At 37.5% G+C, this 13,297-nt stretch overlaps 1 long non-coding RNA gene across 2 annotated transcripts in view; it reads left to right on the top strand.

Moving 5' to 3' along the window:
* The window catches only part of LOC125934929 (uncharacterized), a 476,458-nt gene extending 464,785 nt beyond the window's left edge, over positions 1 to 11,673 (top strand). For both annotated transcript variants that reach the window (XR_007461577.1, XR_007461576.1), the window contains exon 4: positions 9,206 to 11,673. This is a non-coding gene — a long non-coding RNA (uncharacterized LOC125934929). The remainder of the gene's footprint in view (positions 1 to 9,205) is intronic.
* Positions 11,674 to 13,297: the final 1,624 nt, after the last annotated feature.

Raw genomic sequence — 13,297 nt, 5'->3', positions numbered from 1 at the left:
ACCTTTGGAATACAGCAACTTAGTTATGCACTAACACCTTGTCCTGTGTGTCCTAGATAATGCCTAAGGCAACTGCCAATGAATGTTGAACCATGCACAGAAGTTCCCATTCAGTGAGGGATTGGCAAATCGATTATATTGGCTGCTTCCTCCAAGAAAAGGTTTTCATTATGCGTTGGTTGTATGGACACTGTGTCTAGCCTAACCCAAGGTTTCCTCTGCTGCTGTACAAACCAGGATGTCAGTATGAGGGGATTAGAGAAGCTCAGTGGATGCCATCATTGAATAGACAGTTATCAAGGGTCACTTTTCCAAGGTGATGATGTGGAACATGATACTGAATAGAGGTTCAACCCCCAGCAGTACAGTTGGTATAAAGGGAAAGTGGAATATTAAAGCAGAAATTAAATTACTAACCGGTAAAACCACTTTGTCTGGGTGGATTAAAGTACTGTCCCAGGCTTTAAAACATTTGAATTACCAACTGTAGGGCCTATTGCCCCATCTGCCTGACGGGGGACCCTTGTGAAAACACCTAATACTGTACATTTATGACAGTTGTGGGAGACAGCTATTGCCCTGACTCTCATCAAGGATCAACATTCTGTGCTGCTAAGGACAGCAACCCTCATCATGCCTGACAAAGGTGTATTCTACTGGAATTTGCAATGGAATATCCTACAAGGATGGGTGAGTTGCTCTGACCTTTGAGTGAGGAGGAGCTACATAAGATCAACTGGTACCCCCATTGTCCTGCTGCAAGATGAATCTCTTGAAATGCATTATAATGGGAATGGAACACATACCATTTAAAGAAATAAAAAGATGGAAATCCTGGGTTGATGCATCCTGTTCCTAGTCTATTTCTTCTTACCTAACAGTGCTGTCTTCCGCTGGCCTACATGTAGGGTAAGCACAACCATTTCAAATTCCTGAAGCTGCAGCCACATTAACATCTAATGATCAGGGCACAAATGTAATTCTTATACAAGGTGAATATTTTCCCATACAATTTCCTACTAAATATCTGTCTTTTCAACCTTGCACTTTTGTTTCTTTGGATGTCTGGTCACAAGATGGACACCTGATGGAAATACGTTTCTTCTATTGGCCCACTTGTATGCCTGGCAAAGGAATCAACCCAACTTTTGGGTATGTGGGCAACTGCCCCTCTCTAGCTTGTTAGGATTATTATGGTGGGTATAGCCACTCTAGAACAGGGATTGAAGGGACTTAAAGCAGTATATTAAGGAAGAACAACCTTGGTTTCTTACTTATAATTCATCTGATATTACTAATACTGATCCAAAATCCTGGCCTGTGGCACACATTATCAATAACACTGGGCATGGGTATTCTTTTTGTTAATCATTCAAACTGTATAGACAGCCTATCAGACTCTTGACTGGAAGGGTCCTAAAAACACCACCATCAAAGCCATGGATGGCTGTACTCAGATTTGAGATAGGTTCATTTGGCTCACCCCGGTTTAGGGACATTAGGCACCCCTACGTTGGGAAAAGAAATAGCACTCTACACAGAACCAACCCAATTATTTCAGGGATATGGGATGGATATTAACAAAGCTGTGTAGTTACTCTGTCACATTAAAGGATAGTGACTGGTTTGGCACTGACTAATCATGCAGCAAAGGTGTTTTTGGATATCCCTCATTGGGACCCAATGGTTGTATGGCACAATCTTTGTGGCTTCCACGTTAGTGGTTGGGCTGCTGCACACTGGTTTTCCCTGGCCACAGGGGATAATGCACACCACAGTAACAAAAATTGCCAACCTCTGTCTCCTCCAGGCCAGATGGGCACATTCTGTTTTCCACCTGTATGATCATTTGGCTGCTGTCTTTGTCCTCTCCATTGGCCCAGAAGACATATAACACACATAAAAGCCCTTATTAAATTTACCAAATATGACTTAAATGATGGTCACAAGGCCTGGTTTTTGTGAACACTGAACTATCTCTAATGAGGAAAGCTGTCCTCCAAAATAGAATGGACATTATTACTGCCTACTAAGGAGGCACCTGCGCCATTATCTAAACAAAATCTGTGTTTATATCTGATTGGCCTACCAATGTATCATCTTTATTAAATCACATGAGGACACAAGTAAATGCTCTGAATGATCAGACCCCCAGTCTAGAGGACTTAATAGATCAGTGGTTTGGATAATGGGACTCTTGACAGAAAAACTTATTTTGGGAATCATCTTAATGTGTGTCTTCTCTTGGACGTGCCAAATTGCTGCTATGTGATCTGCCCCCAGTGCAGCTGCCGCCAAAAGGCTGCCTCCCTCAGAGGGGAACCCCTTAATGACTGCTCAGGGCTCATTGTGGAAGAGGGTGTGAGAGGTTATGACAGCCACCCCACCGGTGCAGTGTCCTAGGAGGTCATGGGGAGGTCGTGACCTTCAGCTGACCCACCAGCTGGATCCGGGCACTCAGAGGCTCCTCACCCCCATGGGTCCTGGGAATGTACCTTCCACACATGCTTTCCACAGCAGAAGCTGACTTTAAGGGCGCAACCTTGAGGGAGCAATGTGCTGTTGACAACTTTGGGGTGTCCGTGACCGAGCTCAGGTGAGGCGTCTGCATAAACTTGAGATTGTGGCGGCTGCTGGCAGCGCTCACCACCCACCTCCTGTAACTTCCCGGGCTGGGTCTGCCTGTGTCCTGCTAACTGGGGAGGACCTGTGTCTCCCGCTTCTCTCTCCCTGCCCTCTTTGTGAGTGGGGACAGTTTCAGATTCACCCAGGAAGCTCCTGAGGTTTTCAACCAGCAGTATGTCAGATGTGGAGAAAGACTGTGGAAAGAGAGTACCTTAGGGCATTGCTAAGATGTAAGAGACAGAGGATCCCCCAACCAAACATTTTGGGGAAGTAGAATCGTAGAGCTCAGTTTGCCTCAGAAAGTCTGACTTTTCTACTTGCGTTAGAAACCTCTTTCACTCGCAAAAGTGTCACCCTACCTCTGTATCCCCAAAGGGCCCTAACTTCTGTGCAGCTGTCATTCTACTGGCTATTGTCTATTTATCTTTCTCCCTAAATGAATGTCAGTACTTAAGGGAGAGGAAATGTCTCACTCAACTGTATTTCCAGCTCCCTACACAAACATGGAAGGTAGTAGAGACTTCATCAGTTCTTAATTCAAGAATTTAACTAGGAAAGGATGATGTCATGATTAAGATAAATTGAACTCAAAGAATAGAGATGTGATTCTACATATAATATAACACTAGCTGTAATAAGGAAACCCCCAATTTTAATGGCTTCCCAGATGGAAAAATTATGTGTGGCTCATGTATCCCACATTAAATGTTTTTGATTGTCAAGTGACTCTCCTGTGAAGAGGGATTTAGGAACCGTGACTTCCATCTTTTGTCTCCACCATCTTCAGTATATGGCAAGAGATTACAGATGGTGAGACAAAGGAAGGGTTATTCTCACAGTTTTTATGGGCCAGATGTGAAAGTGGCATACATTTCCTTGGCTTGTGGAAACTGTTGCATGTCATATAACACCATCGATACCTCTACAACTACCTGCAACCCAGTCTCGAAATGTGATGTAGCTGTGTGCCCAGAAAGAAACATTCTGTCCTCCATTGCCACTGTATATACATTTTACGGTAATTTCTCTTTAGAAAACTTCATTTTTATGTACACAAATGAAACAAATATCAAAAACTATGAGATTATCAGCAATCATAGCAATTTATTTAACACCAGTTATGTGTAGGTCCCCATTCTTAGGGCTTTGCAAACTGATTTGCCATCTACTTTGGGATGGAAAAAGAGAACAAAGAAATTAATTAAATACTCTGCACAGAAGCTGAAGAAAACAAAGAAGAAAATAATAAAATGATAATAATAACATATTTAATGTTCTCTCAGTTATTATAAGTCTTAATTATTATGGGCTTGTTTTCCTTAGGTATGCCTTTCAGAGACATATTTGTCCTAACAGTGAAAAGAATTATTTCAAAGTTATTTTTTAAATCTATTCCAAATAAATTGTTTAATTACCAAAGGGAATTTCATTTTATTACAACTTAACAGGTTTGCATTAAACTCATTCAAACATTGTAGTGTTTTTTTCTCTTTTGATATTGTATATCTTAAAGCTAAGTAAGTGATATTTCTGAGTTGAATCAATAACAAGGTAAATATTATTTTATTACTGAGACTTTCACTATACTTTTTAATCCCTAAATATTACATTTTTGATGGAAAATATAAGAGGTGGTAGTAAACAAAAATATGAAAATCACTGCCAATACTGTCACTCAGAAAAAGCCATTTTAGAAAATTGGGATATATCTGTCCATAATTTTTCTATGAATACAATATGTTAAATTTTTATTGTTTTGTTTGAGCCTTGTTTTACAAAAATAATATCACTTTGTAATCTGTTTTTCTTAATGTTATATCATAACCATAATCACATATGCTTGTGCCTTAACAACCTCCTAGTATTTCATAATATGATAAATCAAAATTTATTAAGCCAATCCTTCAATACAACAATTACATTGCATCCAGTTGTTCATTATTATACATAAGCTGGAGTGAACATCTTTGTACTTGGATCTTTGCCATTCTTATTGGACTATGTCTAAAATGCAAAATTATTGGTTCCAAGTTTTAGTATGCATAGGAATCATCCTTGAGACTGATTGAGACTCCCAGGCCCTAGTCATAGAGATTCTCATTATGCAGATCTGGAACAGGGCCTGGGAATCTGAAGTTTAACAGGCACTGTCTCTGATTTTCATGCAGGGGGTTTGAGCACCACATTTTAAGAAGTGATTGCTTAGAGATATTATAAATACTATCTTATCCCTTCAGCTTTGCAAAAATGCCATTTTCCAGCAATAAGATATTTGTTATCCCAGTAGTCAGTTTTACATTGCTTTCCAGAATAAGGCCACTTAATCTCCTGTCTTCTACCCGATAAAATTGTTCTTTTTATTTTTGAAAGATCATTGATGCACGTGGATCTGGAATTTTTAAAAAACCGTTTGTCATACTGTTTTTGAATGGAAATGTTAGGATACAGACATACACTGTTTTATCATTTTTATTGTCAAGATAAAAACACCACTTTATTTTTAATATAGGTTGTTCTCTCAAAAGAGGTTACCTCTTGAGGTGGTTTTATCTGAAAGACAATGTCACAAACATTAAGTCTTTAATCAGATAGCCTGGATTATATAAAGTGTTTTTGCAGTAGCAATGCTATTATCAGAGTGGGCAGTTTAGCACTTATAAAAATATATTAGCTTTGGCCAGTTGCATTCAGTGTTCAGTTCTGCTAGACTCATCCTTTGTTCTTTTCTGTGTTCATCCTGAAGAAGGGTATCTATACACTTCAGTCATTAACTTCTTGAGAAATGTGTAAGGCAGATTATGACCTGTTAGCAATCCCAGAATGTGGGTTCATTCTGCACTTGTGTCCTTAGATGAACACACAGAACTTCACAAACACACAGAGGCTCACTTTTTCAATCTAAAAGCTAAGAATGTTACATGTATACCTTTTCTCTTTGTTTTCTGTTATCGCCGTCTCCCTAAACATTGATTTTGCCATTGGCGATTTAAAATCAGACTATTCAAAACTGAAAGTGGTCTTAAGGGTCATTTTGTACAACCTCTCAATTTTGTGTCTAAGGAAATTAAAGCCCGACAGCTTCAGTGACTTCTGAATAGCATAAAAGTAATTAATGGCAAAGTTGGGCCAGGAAACTCTATCTCCTGATTTAATCAACAAGGGTTATTTTTTTTTTTAATTTTTTTAACGTTTATTTATTTTTGAGACAGAGAGAGACAGAGCATGAACGGGGGAGGGTCAGAGAGAGAGGGAGACACGGAATCTGAAACAGGCTCCAGGCTCTGAGCTGTCAGCCCAGAGCCCGACGCAGGGCTCGAACTCACGGACCGCGAGATCATGACCTGAGCCGAAGTCGGCCGCTTAACCAACCGAGCCACCCAGGCGCCCCAACAAGGGTTATTATTAATAGGCTGTCTTGATTTCAGTTCTGTTGTTGTTGTTGTTGTTGTTGTTGTTGTTGTTACTATTACTATTATTTTAATGAAAATGTGAGGCTTATTAAATTTTGGTCGATGAGTATATATGTTCTTTGCTGGTAGTCTGCACCCTGCCATATCATACTTGTTAGAAGTAGTAAAACATAGTTGTTAGTAGTTGCACCTTTAACTGAAAGAGATTTGGTTTTGGATCTTGACTTGTAGGGTATTCAACCATCCTAGTTTGGGACTGGGGGGTTTCTACAGACATGGAACTTACAATGCCAGGCAAACTGGAAGGGTTATCCTACTAATCATATGGCTGAAGGTATGCTGTTTTATAGGTCTCTGTTTCTTCTTTATGTGTAAAATGGGAAAAGTAATAGGACCCAACTCAGAAAATTTCAATAAAATTTATATGAGTTGGTATATGTAAAACACAGTACCATTTAATAAGGAGTCAATAAATATTGGTCATTGTTATTATTAAATTTGTTCTCTGTTTTGCTGAGTTGTAATTGACATACAGTATATAAGTATATAAGTTTAACAACATTGTGATTTGACTTACAGATGTGAAATCATGACCACAATAAGTTTAGTTAACAGGCATCATTTCAAATAGATACTAAAAGGAAAAGAAAAAAAAATTCCTCATAATGAACTCTTAGGATTTACTCTCAACAACTTTCATATATATATATATATATATATATATATATATATATATATATATATATCAACTAAACTCACCACATTGTACATTATATCCCTAGTACTTACTTATAATTGTAAGTTTGTTCCTTTTGATTGCTTTCATTCAATTTCCCCTCCCTGCACTCCTGCTTCTGGTAACCACAAATCTGACCTCTGTTTTCTATGAGTTTTTTTTTTTTTCTCTTAGATTCTACATAGAGGTGAGATCATACAAAATTTGTTTTTTTCTGACATATTTCACTTAGCATAATGCTTTCAAGGTGCATCTGTGTTGTTAGAAATGGCAAGACTGCCTCCTTTGTAAGGGCATTATTATTAATGTTGTTCTGCAAAGCAAGTAGAGTCCTCAAAGCACAGATTCGCAGAATCTGGATCTTCGTATCTAGGTTTGAAACAAATGAACTTTTATTTTAGCTTAGACCTTTTCTTGACCTTCTTGTTGCCCTTATTTTATTCTACTTACGCATAAAATTAGATAATAAAATCCATGGGTGAACAGAGTACACTATTGCCTATCTTTTCACATTTTTCAAGGTCTAAACCAGAAACAGACAAATTCTCTATATGGAAATGATATGGATAAATAAAGTATCAAAGGCAGTATAGTGCTCTGAAAATATAAAGGAAATTAGCTTGGATTATAATAATACTAGCTGCCATTTTGTTGAGTGCAAACTGCACTAGTTATTGGTGCTTTAAATACTTCGTATCTCTGGTCCAGACAGTAACTTTGAGTGGTAAAAATCATTATCTTCTGTGTTCAAAAGGACAATGGACCTTACTTATCTAAAGGTATTAGTATAATAAGAAGCGCAACAGAAACTCTAAACTAGGGGTGGGCTCTCCAAAGTCAAGTTTTAAAAATGTTTATTTATTTTTGAGTGAGACAGAGAGACAGAGTGAGCTGGTGAAGGGCACAGAGAGAGAGGAACAGAGGATCTGATGTAGGCTCTGTGCTGACAGCACATTGCCCATGCAGGGCTTGAACTCAAACCATGAAATCATGACTTAAGCCGAAGTCGGATGCTTAACCGACTGAACTACCCAGGCACATCTTCAAAGTCAATTATTAAAACACATTTTTTAAGTTTATTTAAACTTAAATAAGTTTAAGAGAAAGAGAAAGAGAAAGAGAAAGAGAAAGAGAAAGAGAAGAGAAAGCGCTGTCAGCGCAGAGCCCACTGTGGGCCTTGAGCTCTCGAACAGTGAGATCATGACCTGAGCCAAAATCAAGAGTCGCATGCTACACTGACTCAGCCACCCAGGTGCCTCCAAAGTCCATTTTTAGCATATAATGGACAGCCTAAATTTTGGAAAAGTACTTTGATTCCCAGGAAGAGTTTCTTTACCTGTAAAACTCAGAAGGAAACAAAACTGCTATTTATGACTGTGTATCACATTGCAGGTAGTGAGCAATATACTTTATTATGTTTCTAATAAAGAAACAGAAAACACAGGGAGATTCAGCAGTACTCTAAGAATATGATAGGAGAATGTGGCAACACAGAGATTCTAGAACCCAGCATGTTATCTGGTAACAGTCGGTGATTCTGTCATTCTGAATACATGGATATAATAAACATTGCTCGAGTAGACTTTCCAACCACTGGGAATTGCTCATGGAACATTATATTTTTTCCAACTAGCATCAAAATAATAAGTTTTCTACTTCATTCTAAGCGTGATTTGCCTCTGCATATGGATAATAAGGATCTAATTTGCAAAATTCAGCTATGATCTGCTGGGCTCTCAGCTTTCCTTTTCATGTCCTTTTTTAAATTCCCCTTAAAAAATCTTACTATAAAACTTTGCATAGAATATTTATCCAAGTGACACATAACATGTGAAAATATGTATTATAACTATGGCCCTAAGTATGAAAAGAAAAAGAATATAACTTATTTTCTCCCTTGTTCTTCATAGGCATGTATGTATACCTATGTCATATGTGAAGATATGTATATATTAATTTTCTATAAGTTATCTTTTAGAAGGTAGAAAACTATTTTGACTTGCCCTTGATTTTATAGAATTCATGCACGGAGTTAATAAATTCTAATATTATTGGAGATCAGTTAACTGCAACCACTGATCCTTATCTAAATATATTGATGAACAAATTTATTCTTTTGAAAATAAATCTAGATTTCAGTTATTAGTTCTGATCTTTTCATAAAATATTTCTGTTAGTATTGTTGCTTAATTGTTATATATATATATACATATATATATACACACACACACACAAAATAAATGTTATATATATATAACAAAATAAATGTTATATATATATATATACACACACAAAATAAAATACAAATTATATATATATATATAATAAAATAAAATTAATATATTTTTTCATATATAATTTCCCTTAATTTCTCTCTCCAAAAGTGTAAAGCCATCATTATTGAGTACTGTACTTTCTTCACCTTTTGTCTTAGGCTTCTGAGGAAACACTGCATTCCAGTAATGAAGAGGAAGACCCTTTACGAGGAATGGAACCCTATCTTGTACGGAGACTTTCTTGCCGCAATGTTCAGCTTCCCCCTCTTGCCTTCAGACAGTTGGAACAAGCAGACTTGAAAAGTGAATCAGAGAACATTCCCAGACCGACCAGCCTCCCTCTGAAGATTCTACCACTGATTGCTATCACTTCTGCAGACTCCAGTGGGTGAGTGCCTCTGGGCAACATTTTCCCGTTTTATATTTTGGATGGTGATTGTTATCTTTGGTCTTTTGAGATTTTGTGGCTCATTGCCTGATTTGATTGGGAGGAAAATGTCTCTACCTCTACAGGAGAAGCTGTTTTAGTCAAACGGTTTTACACAGAGCAGTTGAACAGGTATTGGTGAATGAGAATAAACATCTAAGAAAGGAGACTTGGACTTGGAAAATTAATATTGGTCATATGTGATTTAATAAAAAAATTCTTAACACATGAGAACTAATTAACACATTAATACATAGGCATACATATCTGGAAACAGTAGGCCATGTTCACTGATGCAAAATGAATTTTGAATCAAGAATAGATTGCCATGTAATAAGAATCCAAGGAAATAAGCAATTATATTCAGGAGGCTAGTAATTTGGCCTTTGACACATCAAGGTGTTGCTTACCAGAATACTGTTTCTGTTCCCAAAAGGAGGTGGTTTTATATAGTGTTAGTTATGGAAGGATCACGCACAGTCGCTGTCTCCATCATTCAATAACTTTTGTATTGCTGACTTTGCAGAATAGTTGTGTTTTTGTTCTTTCTCTGCTCTTTAGCAATGGAGGTTTTACTCTTTAAGAACAATGTTGCCAGGTAAACATTGAGAAAGAAAGTATGGATAATGGGCACATCCATTCTTTGCTGTTTTGGTCAGCTGCATTTTTAAGAAGATTGAATAGGAAAGAAAGGAAGAAGCCAGTGGCCCATATTTGGAAAGACTCTAGAGCATTCGCTAAGATTATGAGAACAAAGCAATTTGTTAGGTGACAAATGTGATTCTTCCCCATTCTCCGCCAAATTGAAGGCATGTCTAGGAAAGGTGCTTCTGGATTTGCCTAGAAGTTGTTAGAAAAGTTGTAATTAGAAGAAATTTTGCTAGTAACTGCCTTCTGTGATACTGAGTTTAGTTTGAATTGTTACAGACCAGTTCAAAGGACTTGTGTTATTAAAAGGTATGAAGAAATTACTACTAGGTAAGTAGGAATATACCAAATTCTTAAAGAAATGGAAAGTGGAAATATGTGTCTAGTTGTCTTTGGTTTTTGTTTTTGATGAATCATGTATGTAAGGAAGATTGTACACTTATTGATCAAACACACTGAAGCAGTTGGGAATTTTATATGGCAGCTTGACCTGAACATTGTTTGAAAAATACTGTCTCAAAAAACTGATTTCCCCTCTCTTTGGGATCAAAGATGAACTACTACTGTTCATCTGTGTATAGGGCAGGATTCCCAGATATCAGGGATTGAGTCAGGGGTCACCAAGATTTCCCCTAGATTCCATGATTTGCTAGATGAGCTCGCAGGACTCAGCCAATAGTCCTATTCATGGCTGAGATTTATTACAGCCAAAGAACACAAAGCAAAATCAGCAAAGAGAAAGGCACATGGGGCAAAATCTGGAGGAAAGCAGCCGGAAGCTTCCTAGAGTCTCCAATTACAGTAGAGTCAGACAGGATGCCCTTAATTCCTCCAGAAGTGAGCTGTGACAACACCTGTGAAATGTGTCACCGGAAAAGTCTTATACCAGAAAAACCTCTGAAAGACTTGGTGCTTGTATGAGGAATGTGAAACGGTGCAACTCACAGAAAGATAAGGAGGTTGGCAGGGGCTAAGGATAGGGAAATGGGAAATTGCTATTCAATGGGTATATCATTTGAATTATGCAAAATGAATCAGCTCTAGAGATCTGTATCATTATGCCTATAATGAACAACATTGTGTTGTGCGCTTAAAAATTGGTCAGGGGAGATCTTATGCTAAATGTTCTTACCACAATTTAAAAAAAAGCAAGGTAAAAACCCAGGAAATAAAAAATAGACTCAGTGCCCAGAATTTTTACTAGGGGCTGGTCACTTAGGCACCCTCTATCCAGCCTATGCCTAAATTTCAGATTCCAAGAAGGAAAGCAGTTGTTCAGCACAAATCACTTTTTTTTTTCTCTTTTAGAACCAGGTTAGGCACAGTGAATGTCTGTTACCATTTAGGGAATGGTGGGCAGTCTCCTGAAATCCCAGTTTCTAGATACCAGCCAAGGGCAAACTTTCAAACAGGCTTTTCTGAAGATAATGTCACAGGCCTGATGTTAACTCTTTTCTGCACAGCAGGTTTATCTTAGAATCATTATCTTGTTTTGTCTACATTTGAGTAAGAAGAGAATATAGTTAAAATTTAAATAAATTTCAGCTGTGATGCATTCATTTAACTTTGGTATCTAAAAGAATTCGATGGCTAACCATGATTTCTCATTCAAACCTCATGTTATATCATCTGCTATTAAAAGAAAATAATGCAATAGATCTAATATATCTCTATGTAGTTGGCCATGTATATAATTAAAATTCTTAGGTAAAAACCTAACTCAATTACTTACATTTAAATGTGTTGCTAAAAACAAATAGTCTCTAAGTGCCAAATAGAGAATTGTCAGTATGGTTATACTTACGTTGGTTCAAAGTTTGTTTCCTTCTTAATAAGAATCTAAGAATCAAGTGTAAGTGAAATTGTGCTTACCATTTGCAAACTTATTCAGTATTTTGGAGGAAAGAGTTTGTCTTTTAGAAAGGTGAAACCAGGGTAATTTATACATGAAGGCAGCCAGGAGAAACCATGGACAAGCGTAACTAACAAGAAACAAAGACTAAGAATGTATGAAAGGGACTATTATTACATTCTGAGGCAAAAATTATTTGTGAATTGAGTATTTGAGAACTATAAAAATCAGGTGTATAATTTTCTGGAATATCTAAGCTTTGGAAGGGAAGCAGAAGGTAAAGTTAGGGCTTACATCCTGTAGCCACTTCAGTTAACCAAACCCCCAGATTCCTTCAGAGAAAGGGCTAATGGGGAGTTGAGACTATTTTAGCCAAGTTGTCTCAGTTCCTTGTTGTTGAAGGTAAGCCTGCCACCAGGTCTCTTCATCAACCTACATTGAGACACGGGTAATTGTAAATCTTTGATGGGAAAGGAGGCTTTTCATGTCCTTTGGATTTATTTTCCTTAATTTCTTAACATCATAACTTTTTGTTCTTTCTTCCTGTGTATCAGCACACCAGAAACTTGCTCTGTCAGGTATCACACAGTGGGTCTGGAGGCTTATGCGACACCTTTAGAAAGACACAGTGTGGCCCCAAGAGTAACTATTTTTTGAAGGGAACTTTGGCCTGCAGCTATTACCTTCCTAATGAAGTGCCTGGGTCAAGATACTGAAATTGAGAGAGCCTTTTAGAATGAACAGTTCCACAGTTCTACTTTGGGTTGTTTTGACCAGGTGCTTTAAATGTGTTCAAATGTATGCCGTTTAACAACACTCTATAAATAAGCCTAACGTGTCTGAGCTTTTGTGTATTGTGATTAAGCAACCTTTACAAACTTTCAAGGATGACAAAACAGAATTGTAAGATCTGAGGTGTTGAAAACCTTCAATGTATCCATCAGTTAGCTTTCCATATGGGATAGGGTCACTTTGACTTCAGGGCTGTGTATTGACTCTCACAGAAGAAGGACATCTGTTAATGGCTTGAAATGCTATGAACTACGGAATGGGAAAAGATATTTGCAAATGACATATCAGACAAAGGGCTAGTATCCAAAATCTATAAAGAACTCACCAAACTCCACACCTGAAAAGCAAATAATCCAGTGAAGAAATGGGCAGAAAACATGAATAGACACTTCTCTAAAGAAGACATCCAGATGGCCAACAAGCACATGAAAAGATGCTCAACGTCACTCCTCATCAGGGAAATACAAATCAAAACCACACTCAGATACCATCTCACACCAGTCAGAGTGGCTAAAATGAACAAATCAGGAG

The sequence above is a fragment of the Panthera uncia genome (genome assembly GCF_023721935.1).
Source record: "Panthera uncia isolate 11264 chromosome A1 unlocalized genomic scaffold, Puncia_PCG_1.0 HiC_scaffold_17, whole genome shotgun sequence".
Taxonomy (NCBI): domain Eukaryota; kingdom Metazoa; phylum Chordata; class Mammalia; order Carnivora; family Felidae; genus Panthera; species Panthera uncia.
This window is presented reverse-complemented; position numbering and strand designations above follow the sequence as displayed.